The sequence below is a fragment of the Diplotaxodon limnothrissa genome, linkage group LG1 (genome assembly GCF_057381915.1).
Source record: "Diplotaxodon limnothrissa isolate DT_005_m linkage group LG1, D_limnothrissa_male_GT1.1, whole genome shotgun sequence".
NCBI lineage: Eukaryota > Metazoa > Chordata > Actinopteri > Cichliformes > Cichlidae > Diplotaxodon > Diplotaxodon limnothrissa.
The window spans coordinates 35,421,969-35,435,560 of record NC_140596.1 but is presented as its reverse complement, the minus strand read 5'-3'; positions in this window follow the sequence as shown (position 1 = coordinate 35,435,560).

Below are 13,592 nucleotides of genomic sequence, written 5' to 3'. Positions count from 1 at the left end.
TGAAAGTGAGCCTGGGTGCTTATGTCAGTTTGCGTCTCGTCAAGCTGAATAATACGCATGGCCGGGGAGTGAAGCGGACGCTTGCCATTGAGGGCTCTCAGTACTTGTGGCTAAGCATTTCTAAAAGAGAGAAAAAGCCTCATTGGATTCATATATAATTCTCACTCAAGCGTTTTGATGCATTTGCATAACAGGGGGAAACCAGTGATCTTTTCAGTGCTGCTACTGCTCCTGCTGCACAAGTGTGTTTGCATGTAATACTGTGTGTGTCTGTGGGTGTGTGTCGAGCTGAGCCTTGCATAAACAAGGCTGACACGGTTCTTGTACTTGGCCTCATGATTAATCGAAGATCAACAAGAAAACAACAGAACATTTAGCATTTTCCACTTATCTTCTTTTACATTGAGAGAAAAACATTGTCAGAACCAAAGGTTTTATTGTCTATTTATTGTCATTCTAAAGAAAATGTACAAAGATCTTAACATTCAGTTATTTTTGCCTGAAACACTGTTCTATTTATTTATTTATTAAAATTTTCTGTTAAAGTCAATAATGGTACCGAAATGCTCTTTTTTCTCATTGCCTGGGCTGGTGTTGTTTAGCCCACGATTATCATTTTTAAAAATACACTGCTTTGTCCCCATTCTTAAGCTCAATTTATATGATTAAATTGTTAAAATGTTCACTTTCAGGATTTATTTGAGAGTATTGACTAAGTGGAATTCTTGAAAAATGAATGAAAAACAAAATAAAACCAATCTTTCTCCAAAGGCCAATTGAGGCTAGCTTTAAAAACAGCCTCTGTATATTCCCTGTAGGCTACTGAAATGTCAGACCTTACAGTGGAAATAATCTCAAATACTAGCCAAAATATATATTAAAAAACCCCCAACTCATTTTATACAACTCAACAATTCAGATTATTAAGCCATAAAGTTTTGCATTATTAGGGTTGTCGCTACTTTGGCAGATGTTGCTAGCTGCTAACTAGGCCTCGTATCTGCTAATGAACAAATGAACAACCGATCAAAAAGTCTCCATTCCTTTTTTTAAGAGAAATTTATTCATTATTTATAGATTACCACAAAAGTGGCATATATTAAAGTGGAATGATGGGATGGCATTTGCTAAGCAAGCAAGCTAGCTAAATTTAAGCTATATTTAAGTCATTTAAAGCTGGTTGCTCCTTTTATTTCATTCTTTTTTTCATTCATCTTTGGGTTTTTAACTGTTCAATGGGAAACAAAGTTAAAATGTCACATCTGAGAGCTTGTAATGAACAGAATCTATTAAGTCAAAAATAAACAATATGAAAAATACTGAGGACTTTAGCAACATTTAGTTGCAACACAAACTTGGAGCCAAATATGTGTCAGTATTATTGTTTCTTTCTTATTCTGTACTGCCAAAACAAGACCATTTGTAACGGTACCTACCATACTGTACAATATTATCCAATGTCTAGTTTACACTGGTTAATATTCAAAGTATATCACATATCATTATGTTGATATTTGAACCGCATGGTTCTGTGGGACATGATATGAGGTGGTGGTTTGCTAACAAGGGAGCTGCAGTTCCCTTCAACCCGGATGTGAACCTCCCGTCGGTCCATTTAGCCTGTTGAAACTCTGTGAGGCATGATGACCATCGGGGCAGTCAGGGTCTTTAGGTATAACAGTTGGGAGTAATGTGGTCTTTCTGACTTTCCACACAGCGGACCCCCTGCACCTCAGTCTGAGTCCTGGAGCAGGCAAAGTCTTGCATCTCAAAGTCATATGCAGCCATTTGGAACCACTGGCCTGTGCTGGTTCTTATTCTCAGTGTGACTGATAATTTATCCCATCACTGCATTATGGGGGAATCTAATAGGCTCTAGGTGAGCTGACCTCTGCTCCGTAGTTCTTTAACTCCTCTTTTCTGCTTGTCAGTTCACCAAACCATCACTCTTCAGTTCCTTTCAAAATCTCCTTTCTTCTTCACTCTTCCTCTTTCTTCAGGTTTAGCAGCTATGTTGAGCTCTAAGCTGTTTCAACTTAGTGCACAATATACCCAGATTCAAGTTTTTTGTTTTATGCAATTCTCACATCGATTTGTCAGAATTGCATTGTTTAAACTCACGACTAGGATGCGGAGTTAAACAGAGATGAGGTAGAGCTCCTTATTTCTTAAAGCTTTTGCAAACATTATGGGAGACTGCTGAAGTCTCTGGCTTTGTTGCGATTCCTCTGAATCTTCGACATTTCCATTCATCTCCTATTTCAAGTTGTTCAAAGCTGTATTGAGGTATATCTCAGAGTACTTTGTATATTATCTTTAGTTGAAGAGTCTTCCTAGAGACCTCTTGTACGTCTTACACTCTTGTACAATAGTGGAATGAAGGCAGCAGGGGGAAGGGTCACCTATTGCAGAGTGACCTCTGCTCTGCAGTCCCAAACAATAAGACGCTTGAGGTCAAGAAGAGAACAATGGACAGAGAGAGAGTCCACTCCAAAGAAAACAAATTGCAGAGGAGGAATGTGAAACTTTCACTTGCCTTCAAAAATCTCTTGAGGTAAAGCTTGAAGAAGAGATGCCACCCTTTCAAAACTACGCAATAGGTCAAGGATGCAAGGAACTCGACCTGCTCTTACAACTCATCTTCATGTTTAGGCAGCACAGAAGACATAAAAACAGAGAGTGACCTATTGTTTGCCCTGCTCCACACAGGCACAGATTATAGCTTCAGTTGTTCTAATTGGTTTTCATGAGGCAGAGTGTGATTCCAGCTATTATCCATGACCACTGTGTCCTTGAACATTTTCCCACTGTCTTGTCTTTATGTCTACAGTTTGATGGATCTTTACAGACTTTTTACTATAGGGTTGATACAGTGAGACAAGGCAAGAATAATTGATCAAGGGAGCAGCAAATCTCAGTGTCACAGTCGGGGAATCCAGTCGCGTTAGCTTTACGACGTGTGTCCAAAAAGTCCAGCCCAGCCTGATCTCCAAGTATATCCAAGATCCAAGCACATGGATGGGAAATTATAGCTACCATTTGTTGTTAGAAGCAGATGCATAGTTTTATACTCATGCAACTCCTTGAATCAGAGCGGCAGTGATAATTCATGGAATCCGAGAAACTGAATTTTCTGCATGTTTGATGAAAAGAAGAAATGACATTATTTGCAAATGATGACTGCTGCGTGAGACATTTGCAGCTTGTGAGCGATGGCCTGTGAAAACAGGCTGGGATAAAACAACTGACTGGCAATCACAATATAATGAAAGATTTACAGAATAATGACACATATGTTCCAATTTTACACCATTCATTGAACTGGGGACAATAATTCAAGGATTAAAGATGACAGGCTATGATAGGCCATCTCCTGAGTCCAAGGATCACAGCTCTATTCACATGCAAAGAGACTACACACACACACACACACACACACACACATACACACACACTTTGAAATTTATTTTTAATGACCAGACAGCACAAAAATTTTCACAGTAAGAAACCGATTCCTTCCAAACATTTCACAAGCTACCAATGACAATGGCACCAATAGTGTGCAAAAAACTAATTAATAAAAGCACAATCAATTCATTCACTGTTGCAACATCAGACAATGACAGCAGAATGAAGAGAGCAAGAGACAGTTGCAAAGGCCAGTTGAGAGAAACTATTCAGTCTTTCCTATGTCCTCCATACTCACAGAGGAGATGACAAAGAGCACCAGTTAATTAGCAAGAAGTAGCATCTCAAGGACCAAAGGAAAAAAAACTCCATTCACTTTCTCCGCTCACCTCTTGCTTATGAGGGAGACTGAAGAGTTCGAAGGAGGGGGGCAATGAGACGAGAGCAGGCTAAGCTCAGACTGAGAGCTGAGCTTCTGGCATGGAGCTGCCTAGCTTGATTTAATCTGGACAGTCATTCCTTTAATTTGCAAGGTCATTGTATCTAATGTGGGGGGGATTTCAATTGAGGCTGGTAAATAAGTGAAAGGCTTGGAGTGCGAGTCAACGATGTCCCCCTTCTGTCTGCTTGGTGAGACGCGGCTGTGGAGGGGGAAAGAGGATGAGAGGAGAAGAATAAAGCAGAGCGCGGGGATTTGGACATTTGGAGGATGAAGTTTTAATTAAGGCAATTCTCCTCTCTCTAAGCAGACTAATTTAGCCATACTTCCTCACAAGTGTATGAGACGATTGAAACAAGAAGCAAAGGAGAGGGCTGAAGGGCAGCCAATATTAGATCTATTGTAAAAGAAGATTTTGAAGTGCTTGAATGTGTCATTCAAGAGAAAAATAACTGTGAGAGGGGGAAAAAAGACAGCCGGACAGTTGGTGTGCTTTCAGAAAAGAAAAAAGGAAATGAATACAATCCTTATTATCAATTTGGAAATATTACTCTTAAAGCACAAAATTTGGTGTTAAAATTTAAAAAGCAGGTAAACTGGATTTTCTTTTACATTCTTTAGTGGTAAACGTGCAGCTTAGGAAACAATCCAATGACCCAAGGAATTAACATTTGCCATCGCACCAGGAGCAGAAGGGTAACAGCTTGCAAATAAATCTTGGATTGAGGGAACCTGGTTGGATTAAATGTTGTTTTTGTTTAACTTGTTTAAATGGAGGCCTGATCAGAGCAAAGAACTCCCTGAGGTGCACAGGCTGAGGTGCAGACAAAGGTAGGCCTGCCTGGGCTAAAGTCTCTGAGGACTCGGGAATATGCAAAGCCCTGCACCTCCACCACCGAGGCTGAATTTGAATGGCTTAAACCAAGCAGCACCATAAGGAGGCAACAATCAGCTCCCCAAGCCACCGGGCTTTACATATAAAGGTTATAAAATGTAAATAGATGACAGTAGCTGGGATGTCAGGGGCTTAAGTAGGGAAATGCAAGTTTGTATAAAGTGTCAGCCAAACAAATAAAATGTATAAATAACTGTAAAGTTAGCCTTGGTGAAACCTGGGCGCGGGAGGGGAGTTAAAAAAAACAACAAAACAACTAGAGTAGAGTTCATTGCCTGTGATAGACAGTGTCAATCAAACCAGTGTGTGGAAAGCCTCACCGCCCAGGTCTTTGAGGACACATTGACTCCCTGTTCATCTTCACTGCACCATTCTACACTCCTGAGAGATGGCTACATGGGAACTGAGCAGTAGTTAAAATTATCCATTTGACCTTTTCTTCCATTTGACTCTGCCGAATACAATACAATAATAGCAATAATAATAATAATTACATTTCATGCCTTATCCCATAGCATTTCTTTCAGCAGCAGTGAAAGTGTACTTTATTAGAAGTAATGCTGAACCATCATCATCATTAACATTTTTCTCCAAAAAAGTCAATATATACTAATATATACTGGTTCATGTAGGCTGTTTCATGAGTTATTATTTACAACTACAGATAAATTATTTAAAAGTTAATAAAAAAAGCAGATACAATAATAGCTGATGGTTTTCAAATTGCATTTTGCCAAATGCGGTACATCTGCTGATATCCACATCGACTTTTTGCATGCATGCTTGCAAGTAACACCTGTTCAAATGCAACTGCCCACAAGGACTGTGACTAAAGATGGAAGCCTGAAAGGATCAAGTACCTGAATTTGAAGATATAAGTTTATAGAGAATAGAAAATCCACTTTTACGTGCTTGAACCAGTTAATTTAAGAAGGAAAAAAAGGATTCAGTCTTTCCACAAATTTGCATATAACCCCCAAACATGATCTCTTCCTTTAGGAAAATGGATGAGCTAACAAAAATGACCAACAGTTTTCTTAACCATAACCAAGTGATTATAGCATTACTCAACTAACTAGCAGAGTATTTTTTTTTTTTTAAATCTGACAACGTACTAATGTATTAAGTAAATTCCCACCTACCAGTTGGGGTAAATTAGCCAGCTAATCCTGCTGTGTCAGTAAATGTCAATGTGATACTTCCTGCAGCCAGGAACCTGCTGACAGACACCACAACAGTGCTAACTAGGGCCTTTTAGAGATGCAGGATAATGGTTAGCTTGCCAGTACAACATCAGCATTTCAACATCTGTCTCAAAGGTCAACAGGAAGGAAGATGACAGCTATTTCCTGGTAATGCCAAACCAAGATGCCTGGCTATAGAGCTGCCTACCTGGTGTGATTATTTCATGTTATCAGCGATCTGAAGCTAGTTATGAATCTAAGAGCAATATAAAGTGGATGGTAACAGAATGCCAACAAGCACAACTATCAAAGGCCTAATTTGATATCATCTATATACATGTCAGAGATTAAAAACATAATAGTTTTTGATATGCCTGATGAGTAATGAATATCCAAATAGCAGCATTGTGCTTGCAGTGGTCAATATGGAAATGATGACTTTCCAAACGGCTGTGACTCTTTGTGAGAGTCGTGAACATTTGTAAGCATGAGAAGGTCGGGAGAAAAGACTCTTTTTCTTGGAGAAGTGTGGAAACTTTTTGGAGGGAGGACGGTTTCAGGGGTTGTGCTCAAATCTCTGGAAAATTCAAAGTGGGAGAGTGGAGGGGGTGGATCTGCCAGAACAGAAGGGTGGAGGAGAGGTGGAGGGAGGGGTGATGTATGGATGCGTAAGAGTAAGAGTTTATTCACTGGCGTCTGAGGGAGCCTTTCAGAGCCACTGAGTGAGTGTCTATAGTGGAGCAATCAACCATAGGACTAGAAGGCTTTATCTCTAAAATACAACCCCACCTCCACCACCCCATCCCACCCCACCCTTCAAACACACACACACACACACACACACACACACACACACACACACACACACACACACACACACACACACACACAGTCTTTCTGGTACCTGTGAGAGTCTCTCATGTGCGGCTAAGGGTGCCATTGAGGGAGACAGCAGGGAGAATGGCCCATGAGCAACAAACAATTCAGAGGAGTCTATCATTCTGTGTGGTGTTGTCTTAGGGATTGAATAGAACCACTGTGACCCCACCACCACCACCTCCTCCTCCTCTCTTCTATATCAACCCCTCCTATCTGCTGCCAACCACTCCACCATTACTATCTCCAACTTTCACAAGCCGCTCTCTCTTCAGGCATAGGCTGTCATTTTTATGGAACTAGAGTAATGTACGTTTTTAACACATCCCTTTTTTTTTTAAATGCGTCAGATATGTGCTCTAGTTTTTACTGTCTTGCAAGGCTGAGTTTAACGCCTTGATGCAGAAACATTCACTTGCCTCTGTTCCATATACTGTCTCTAAAAAGTGCACCATAGTTTACATAGCTCTCAGCTCTCACTTTGCATAGCTCTCAGAGTGCAGGTTTCCAGATGATTCCTGTATAAGGTTGGGATTGGGGTTTTAGGCAAATCCTAAAATCAGGGCTTGGCTTATGATATACTGAACCATTCCTCAGGATGACAGTGGCCCAAAGGCTAACTGCTTTAGCTTTTTTACATTTTTCTTTACATTATTACTGACATTTAATTGTAATTTTTTTTTAGAAGAAGAAGAAACTAAAGTTACATTTCATGATCACACAAACAGTAGGTTAAACTATATATCAAGCCATTCAGCAAAACTGTTCCCAATGTCACCAGACCTTGTATCTGCTAAAAGACATTTGGAAGTAAACAAACTGATGGATGACTGAAGCTCAGAAGTTAAGGACACTTGCTGTATATTCATTTTACAGTAATATGCTGTAATATTTAGCTACATACTTGATACAGTTAAATTAACAGCTTGACATGACAACGTTCATATTGTCATATATTTTTGTACAGCACATGCTTAGAATGCTCTTTTTTTCCTAATTACTGGACTAAAACTTTGGACATGTTTAGATGAGATCATTTGAAATGTGGTGGCAGATATGACTTAGAAAACTGATGAAGCAGTTGAACATTTTTCTGAATGTTCTGAATTAGCTCATAGACTGAAGATTTAACACTTGATAATTCTACAAAACTTTGTTCTAATAAATATTTTAAAAGTAGAAAGTTACACAGTAGAATAAATCAACTTCAATAAAACAAATATAGTATATGAAGTGCCCTGGCTTTTGTGACTTGGCGCTATATCATCTAAACTAAATTAAAAAGAATACCGTACTGTGTGTTGTGCTGAGAGGCCAAAGTGTGACTTGAAAATTAGAAATGTTTGTCTTCACTGGACCTTTGACTCCTAAGTTGAAAAATGGAGTGGAATTACTTTTTAAAATCAAACTTGTTGTCATTTTTTCCTGGAATAGCTGTAAACTCTGTATGTTAGCTGTATAAATCAACCCCATGGGCCAAAATAGTACTGTTCAATATCAATGTTTTACAGTAATTCATGTAGTATTTCTGCAACAGTCACAGACATGGAAGAACCACTGAGGATAACTTTGGGGAATTATTACTCCTATGCTATGTTTAAAGGATGGTTAAGAGTATAAGGCTGTAACATTAAGTAAGGAAAACTATCACAGTAATATTGCCCCTCACCGTATAAGGCTAGTTGAAATGCTGCTTTGCACAAGCTTGGTGCCTGATAAGCTTTCACACTAGACTGGACTGTTTAAACATTGAAATCTGTTAGCTGTAGCACATCACCCACACAAAAACCCTGGCATCTAGACTTTAAGCTCATGGCTCCACACACATAAGAAACTGGGGAGTGAGGGGTAAGCCTTTCCCTGGAACCTACAGGTGGATGCCTGGGCTGAAATAGGCATCAGCACAGACATGTGATGGGAGAGATGGGATCACCAGATTAGGAGGATATGTGGATCTATGGCATAAGTGAGGTGTGTAAGCATGTATGGTGCACTGCAGCTCAAGTCACCTGCCTAAAGTAGCTTTGCTCCATTTCTCCAACTTTCAGTTTATATTGATTGCCTGAATTAAATACAGGAAGAGGAATGCTCTTACCCTGAGTGGGTGAAAACAGCAGTGTATATCCAGAAAACAGGGCTGAAACCCCAGTGTCATCAAAGCTGGTCAGTTTTTGGTACAGTAGAAAGATGAGTATTGACACTGAGTAGAATAAATAATAAGCCAGATATTTGTTTAGTTCCCATTGTTTTTAATAAAAGAACTTTGTACTCTGTTAAGTTTTCACGTTCCATATACCAGAAAGTCCCACTTTCTCTAACACAGCCTCCTCTATCGAGCTCTGGGAAAAGCAGGAGGAGCATCACTTATCCCAACATATGGTCCCGTGATCCCTTCTCCCTGATCTGTCGACAGCATCTGTTGCCAAGTGCATAACACAGACAGAAATTACAAACATTGTGTAGATGACACCAGGAGAAGACCAGGGGAGCACTCAGAGTTGGAAGCAAAGGTACGGAGAGGGCACGGGGCTGGTGGCCACTGGAGTAAGGTGGGGGTGTGTGTGAGGGCACCAGGAGGGCGTAAATAGAAAGGCATAGAATACAGTCATTACCCACCCAGGGCTATTCCTCTCTGGCCCATTAGCTGCTGGCGGCCGTGACCAATTGGGTTTTGTCGCTCCTAGCAGGGTCATCCAGTGGTGGTCTGGGCCTTTTCTATAATGGACGCTCACTCAGCCGTCCTCACACAAAACCTTTAAGAGGGAAAGAAATTCTCTCCCTGACTCCCTCTCCTCTCCCTCTCAGTTTAAAAGGAGCCAGTCAGGCAAGAAAGCGAAAGAGTGAAAAGTGATCATGAAAGGAGATTTGTTACAATGCGAGACGTGCAGGGAAGTGATCGTTTAGCCACACGTGGGTTGAAGGGGGACTCCATGGCGGTGGGTCTTGTTAACCCTCTTGACTTGTATGCCAGAAACCACATCAAATTGCTCTGCGCCTCAAAGTCTGCGGACGTGGTTCCTTGTGGGATAAGCTCACAACTTCACAACCTAGCGGCGTGTGTAATTTTCAAAGAGGAAAGGAGGACTTTGAATAGGTCATTGCAGATTATCCAGTGTGCATGAACACAGCACCTTGAACTTCGATGGTTAAAGCGAAGTTCGGTCTTTAAAAGAATCAGAAAAGATTACGAGTCAGTGGAAGAAACACAAATTCCTAGACATTGCCTTAACAGAATCATTGCCTTGAATTATCTTCATCATCGACACACTGCCACTTGAAAACCTGAAACATCTACTTTGTGGAAATCTGTATGAAACTCTCATCTTCATGGGTGAAAACCCCCCAAAACATCATAAGACTCTCCAGGCAAGATGTGGAAATGGGATATTCACACAGAGTGATATTTAATTGTGTGAACATAAATGCATATTGCATCTCATGGGATGTGCATCTGTCTGTGTGTGGGTGTTTTGGTTTTTTATGTTTTGTTTTTTGTCCAGTCCCAAGCTGAATAAAAGGCCAGTTAGCCACCTAGCGGGCTGCTAATTCTCCATGTCAAATACAATAGCTGCAATTATATGGTAATCAGTGTTGGTGGCTCATACCTTTCTGCTGCTTTTCTGCGAGTGTGTGTCTGGTCGAGCTGCTCCTCAGGGAGACGGTTAGTCACGGCTTATTATTGACCCATTAGACACCCGTCCCACTGCCAGAAAGAAACCAGTCAGCTCACAGGCCGTGCTGCATTTGCGGAACAATAACAGAGGGGAGAGTGAAAATAAAGTTAATCATTTTGTTATCTGTGGACAAATTGAACATGTCGCTGCCAGAGATGATTCTTTTAGAGGCACCATATCCAAAGTTTTGTATGCTTTCATTAAAAACTAACAAACTAATGACTTTAGAAGTCATAATGCTAGACTTTAGGCTCTTTTCCAGCCTGCACTAATGCATAATGAATTATTTGTGCTGGTAAAGAACAGAGGAGACTTTTCAAATCAGAACATACTAAAACTCCATGACCATATAGTAATAATGTAGCTTGATAAATCTAAATATATTAGCTGTCTAAAACTTTAGGAACTTTATGAAAAATATTCCCATGAAACATCTTAGTTATAGTTACATTTTACGTACACACCAGTCCTCCAACTCACAGTGTTGCTGCAAATAAAAATGAGCAGTTACTCTGTTTTATTTTGGCACCATTGAGTACATTTTTGCTGCTTTTTTTTGTTGTATACACTGGAGAACAAACTTTACAAGTCAAAAAGAGATTATTATACAAAGGAGACTCATAACATGACACAAGCTTGTGAAGATATTCTCTCTCAAAACACATCCTCGTGTCTTTGTTGCTTCTTCTCTTCGTCCCATAATCGGCAACTGTGTTGTTTTGATATAATCCTCCAGATCTGTCAACTCAAAAGCTTGCCCTCTGCCCCACCCATCCGTCCATCCCCTCACCCCGCAACACACCCACACAGACCCCTCTGCCACCTCCTCAGCGGTCTCCACCCCTCCAAAGCAAAGCTCTCTTTGTTAACCTAATGTGCTTTTACCAGTTGCTTTCTGCCAGGGAGACATCTGCTGTGTGCAACCAGTCAATATTGTGAGGACAGTTCAAAGCAGCCAGTTCATTATCTGTGTCAGCTTAACAACCCGAAGGTAGCGGTCTAAGGGACACAAGGAGGAGGTGGTGGTGGAGGGGGAGGAGGGTGAAGGGTGAAGGGGGGGTACAATGTGTGAGGACACAATAGACTCCTCATTAACCAGTGATTTATCATGATGGGATGCCCGGTTCAACCTTTGCCCCCCCTCCCTCTTCGTGCACACACCTCTAGCACCCCTAGAAAAAGATTCCTATTGTTGGAAAAAGGGAAAAGAGGAATGTGAAAGTTGGGCTGAAAGCAAAATGATACAGTTAAAAAGTCAAATGAAAAGTTAAGGTGGGAAAGCATCCTGCATTGCTAAACTGTGCTCTTTTGAGCATGTCTAAGGTTAAAGAGTCAGAGAAGACCAACAGTCTAACTTATGAGCTTATCACATTTTTTTAAACAAATAAAAACAGACAAAGCCGATAGTTTCTCCGTTACATTTTTCAGTCTTCCCACTTAGATCTGAAACATTTAAACACACTTTAAAGTTTGAGACTTCTTTGATTGCCAAATTCTCTAATCCTGACAACTTAAGAGAGAGCCCAGAGGCCTGAAAAGTCAACTTTATTAAACATCACATGCTATATGACTCACACCGTAAAAAATTTGCCTTGCAACATACACACCCCTCCCTTTTCTGATTTCAGGCTATATGAAAGTCAAATCTCTCGGTCATGATGATATCATACATGTCAGAAAGCCTCTAAAGATGCTCCATGCATGCATATGCAGAGAGATCATAGTCCATCCTCGGCCGCTCTGCCCTCACACAGACGGAGCCTCCCTTTGCACATAAAGGCTGTATAATGAGTGTTTAATGTATGGCTTCTCAAAACGTGAGAGAAAAAGAATATTTAGCGTGGCCCATGTGGTGGTTTTGTAAAGCTGCTGCATGAAGGAACACACCCCTTTTCACTTTCTACTTTTCCATCCTTTCCATGCAAACCCCCTCTCTCTCCACCCCTCCCTCCCTTTCTGAATCCATTTGCCTAAATCAATCCCGCAGGAGGCGGTCGTGGATAATGTACCAGCCAGGGTTTGTAAACCGTTTTGTTAACAATGCATTTTGAAAAGAAAAGAAAAAGGAGGAGAGAGATAAAGCGAGACGGAGAGAGTGAGAGAAGGAGACAGGGGGAAATGGGCAGAAGGGTGCTGAAAAAGGAACAGTTGGGTGGGTGTGGTGCACTGGGCTGCTTCGGACAGGCCCTGCCGACTGGTGACACCCCTGTCCCATCTCCTCCTCCCTCAGCTAAAGCCTGCATCCGCCTAATTCGGCCCCAGTCCTCGCTTTAGTCACACCACCTGCTTTCACCATTCTTCACTAACTACACATCCACCCATCGACTGACGCGTTGAACACACAGAATAAACTCCTGTGAGTCAGCCTAAACCTCCTTTTTTATGTATTTATAACACATGTTACACAAGCAGCAGACTGATAGGCCCAGTGTAATAATAGTGATAAAAAATAAGCTGTGAAAGGTGATCAGCTCCTCAATTCCAGTGCATCATTTTTTGTTCGTTTTTTAGAGGGAACAAGGGAACACCTGAATACTCTGGAAAGTTTCATGTGATCATGCGGACAGTGAGAGGACAATCATACTTTTAAACTCAGCATCTTTTCCATTTTTATATTATCATTTGTGTATATTTATTTATTAAGCCTGCCACATCAAAACTGTCAAGATATTTGACATCCATAATTGAAAGCTTTCAAACTTTCCTTGCAAAAAGCACATGATCTAAACAGTCTGGTTTTGTGTGTGAAATTGTATGTGAGCCACTTTGTCACTTTTTAATGTTGTCTCTGTTCACTGCCACACTGGAGTGTAACATCAAGAAGCCATGGACATCACAAAACATTGCGTTTCCCCCTTGAGTTGCTCTCTTAGGCCTTCACTGCAGCCACCTTCAGTTGCTGCTTGTTTGTGGGTCTCTCTGCATTTGGCTTGATCCTCACTGACTGACTTGAGAGCTGAAGAAAAACACATTTCTTTGCCCTAAGAACTGTTGGGTTACTTTTGCCGTATGCTTAGGGTCAATGACTGGCAGTGGCTCAGGTGCTAGGGTGGGTCATCTGCTTATCAGAAGACAGGTCGATCTCACCCCAGCTTCTCCTGTGCATGTGTTGACAT